This window comes from Vombatus ursinus, unplaced genomic scaffold (genome assembly GCF_900497805.2).
Source record: "Vombatus ursinus unplaced genomic scaffold, bare-nosed wombat genome assembly UNPS02014812.1, whole genome shotgun sequence".
NCBI lineage: Eukaryota > Metazoa > Chordata > Mammalia > Diprotodontia > Vombatidae > Vombatus > Vombatus ursinus.
The window spans coordinates 21670581-21674847 of record NW_020954590.1 but is presented as its reverse complement, the minus strand read 5'-3'; the positions used below and the strand labels follow the sequence as shown (position 1 = coordinate 21674847).

At 37.4% G+C, this 4267-nt stretch overlaps 1 pseudogene; it reads left to right on the top strand.

The window, feature by feature from the left end:
- The first annotated feature begins 2907 nt into the window (after window positions 1–2907).
- LOC114053855 lies at window positions 2908–3787 on the top strand (annotated as a pseudogene).
- The last annotated feature ends 480 nt before the right edge of the window (window positions 3788–4267 follow it).

Sequence of the window (4267 nt, the reverse complement as noted above, 5' to 3'; positions counted from 1 at the left end):
TATTAGATAGTCTGCAATAAAGGAGTTTGTGAAAACTAAGTTTTAAAAAAATCCCCATATTTAACAAAAGAGCAATAATTCATTAACTTCGAGTTCTTGTGTAAAAAATGTGTCATGCACATTTTAAAAGAATATTTAAAAGAATCTTTGCAAGATTTCAACAATATTTGTAAAACAAAGATTTGGTAAAGTCAAATGCAAAACTCATAAAAAACATTTAATTCATAAATGTGTTCAGTTCTGAAACACTATAAAAAGACTAAAGACATAAAAAGAGATTGAGTGAAATAAAAATTGACCACTATTAGGATTAAAGCAAATGCCAGAAGTAGTTTGAAGGAGAAAGTCAGAAAGACTGAAGTTCATATCTTGACACTAATACATGCAAGGGGCATGACACATAACCAAGTCACTTCACTTCTCAGTAACCCAAACAGATAAGTTGAGTAACAAACAGGTTTCCAATCTGTATCAGTGAAAGGCATTTCCTCATGAGATATTTCCCTTGTTGTTTAATTATGTCAGACTCTTTATGACCCCACTTGGGATTTTCTTGGTAAAGATCCTGGTGTGGTTTGCCACTTATTTCTCCATCTCGTTTTACAGATGAGGAAACTGAGGCAAACAGGGTTAAGTGACTTGTCCAGGGTCACACACCTAGGAAATGTCTGAGGCCAGATTTAAACTCAGGAAGATGAGTCTTCCTTATTTCAGGTCCAGCACTCTATTTACTACGTCACCTAGCTAGGCCAAATAATATAGGTGGGAATACCTTCAAAATAACAAGTATAATCTTTGAAGATAAATTGAAATCATATATTGATCCAGGAAATGCAATATATCGGTGGAAAGTACGTAAGTAAACAATTTATATGAGGCAACTACAGCATATAAATAGAAAGCAAGTACCTACAATACAGCAGAACCTAATTCTCTAAGTTCTTATTTGCTTGTTTGTTTGTTTTTCTTATTTTGTCTTTAGCCCAGGCTTATGATAGCATGGGTGTAGGGAGTTTCCAGTAAGAAAACTCTTCCTATTAGTGTAGATTGGCAATGGTCTACAGTAATGGTGTTAAACTCAAATATAAATGGGAACCACGAAACTATACATTAGGATCCCTGTGGGCCACATGTTGACTTAGAAAACCATATGCTAATATTCCGTATGCTTTATTGTATTTTTATTTATTTTGTTAATTATTTCCCAATTACATTTTAAACTGGTTCAGTTGTACTCAGGAGTGTTGTGGACCCTATGACACCTCTGTTCTCCAACATATATTCTTGGAAAGTTTCACAGAGAATTTAAGTAACTTGGTTTCAGTATATATCTAAGGCAAGACTTAAAACAAGGTCATTATGACTCCAAGTACAGCTCCTTATCCACTATGCCACCCTGCATCTTTAATTTCATTAGAGAGAATTACAAAATTCAGAAAGAAAAGTAAGATTTTCATAGCTACAATCAGAAAACTTTCAAGTTAGTACTTAAGACAGAAAATAAACAAATATCCACCCTATCTTCTAACATTTCAAAAGTAGTTTGAGTACTTCTATTTAAGCAAGAGCAACAAAAGACTGAGGATCTTGCTTCCAAAAAGTATTGTGAAAAGGGAAAATTATGTAGTGACTGCCACTGAGTAGGCAAAGTTTGTCTTTCTGATAATAGCAAAGAAATTATCTATATTCAAGGTACCGGCTAGACTCCCTTCTAGAACAAGAGATAAAGGAGTCTGAAGAACACTTGTTCACCCCATCGGTTATCAGGTAGAATTAAGCCTTCCTTTTAAAAAACTGAGGTAGAGCACTTTCATTGTGAAAAACCAAGAAGAAAATAAAAATTTTCTAAAGAGGCATAAGGGAATAGTACATTTTAGGAGGTTGGCGGAGGGAAGATCATGATGCCTATGAGAAAGGGACCACTGAACATTTGGAGTGAAGTAAAAGGCATGAGACTTTAGCTACAGAAGAAGGAGATGTACCTTCTAAGTAGTCAGTAGCTACTTGTGTTCCAATAATACAATAAAATGAACATTAATTAAATGCTTATGATGTACCACATGCTAAGTTCTGGGTATACAAATATGACATAGAAAGAGAGTCTCTGCTCTCAAGGAGCTTTCAAAAGGAAGCTAAAGGGGGAATGGGAGGGAAGGATGATGGTAGAATCAAATACAAGCCATGAAATAAAGATAAAATGAAGAATAAGCTGGGCTTCTTCACATAGGGGCTTTGGGAGATTTTTTACTCTATCCTCCATCCCTCAGAGAGGCAGAGGCAACAGAGTACTTATGAAGTATGATCACTAAAGCTGATGCAATCTCCATGATAATGAGTTTTCTAGTGATGAGCTTTTCCTGGAAGGAGATGGGGTGATAATGGTTGAGTCAAATACAGTCCGGTGGGTGGGAAATGAAAAAAATATTAGTGTGGATTTATAGGTGCTGTCAGATGAAAGGTTATGCACTAAGGGTCAAAGGAAGAAGAGACAAGTAGCAATCAATGGTGAACTCTATTATGGTGTACCACTTAGCTATTTGTCAAACTGATAACAATAGAATAGTTACTTCTCTTCTTGGCATACATATCTAGTATGTGATGAAGTATGTGATTTTAAAATCCCAAGATTTTTAAATATATTGATGACTACTTCTATCTTTTGCTGATTCATGTGGAAATCAGATAAGAGCCAAAGAAACCTACAGAGCATTGCTAAAGATTACTGGGTCTTGGGCAAGCAACTGAAGACCTTAGAACCTCAGGTGGCATTTTCATCCCTCTAGTGGCATTTTGGAAAAAGGCAAAAGCTTCAGAAGAGACAGGCATTTATCAGACAAAAATAGTCAGTGAGAAGAAGGCTCCAGAGAATAAGATTTCAATTTCTGGGCTACGGCTTTAAATGTAAAAATGGTAGGCCCCTGGTCAGGGATACTTTTTCATACACAAAAGCGCGAAGCTTTCCGGAAATACGTCATTACAAAAGTACGGCAAACTGGAAGTTGTGAAGTCGTTTCCTTGTTCGTTTTTTCTAGTGGTCGGCGGAGGAGGGGCGGGTTGCGCAGCTACGCCGTCCTTTGTGGAGGCAGAGGAGACCCCACAGAGACTTGGGAGCACGAGGAGGAGGAACAAGAGGAAGAGGAAGGGGAGAGGCCCCGACAGTGGGCCGAGGCCCAACTGCCTGGAAGCGAGAGGAGAGGGAGCCCACGGAAAGGAGCCAGGCTCCAGAGTTAAATCATCAGGAGGCCGTGGAGGACGCTGAAAGGCCAAAGCTGCCTGCAAACTGGGAGGCTGAAAGGGAAATGAAAGTCAAAAAAAGAAAAAGGAATGTGCTGCAAGGAGAGAAGATTGTGAACGAATGAAACCACTGGAGATCAGTGATAAAGACCTAGAAAGATGGGAAAGGAAGAAGAGGAAGAACCCGAACTGTGCAGCTCCTTGGTTAAGCCAGTGTCATAGGTTGACCAAGCAGATCAAACCCGATATGGAAACATTAAAAAAAATAAAACTGTGAGAAAAACATAGAGAAGAATTCAACCCACCATCTACCCAATAATAGTCTTCTGCATGAAATATGTCCCTTCTACAAAAGAAATTGATAGGATGGTTATAAATCTAGAAAAACAAATTGAAAAAAGAAGAAAAATACAGTCAGAGAGGTCGTATAATGATGACTGTGATACTGACTACCTTAATGAAAAATGCCAAGTTCAACAAGAAAGCAGAGAGATTCTATGGAAAATACACTGCTGAAATTAAAAAAAAAATGGAGAAAGGAACAGCTGTCTAAACTTCAGGCAACATTGGACAGAGTAGCAAATTGAGTCTTAGGGTAAATTGCTAGAGGTGAACTACCAATAAAGGAGAATTTTTACCCTTGTATTCAACACTTGTGCATTTATAAGTTTATGTATGTTCATCCTTCAATGTAATGCTTTTTATTTCAGGTAAAATCTAACTGGTGTAGATTTGACCAATCTTGATAAGGAAACTTTTCCCACCTCTGATAATTAACAGGTGGGTTGCCATGGACAAAATTTTTTAAGCCCATATTTCCAGTTGTAAAATGGGAATAACAAACTAAACTCACAGGGCATTGTGAGGCCAAAGTACTATTTCTTGCTTTGTAAATTTATATAAAGTCCTGGGGGGGTGATGCACAAAACATTGTTAACAAGTAGAAATTACAAGGAAGCAAATATGACCTAGGTATTCATGACATAGGTAGGGTGATGTCCATAACTGGTATGTGGAAATGGAAGTGCACATA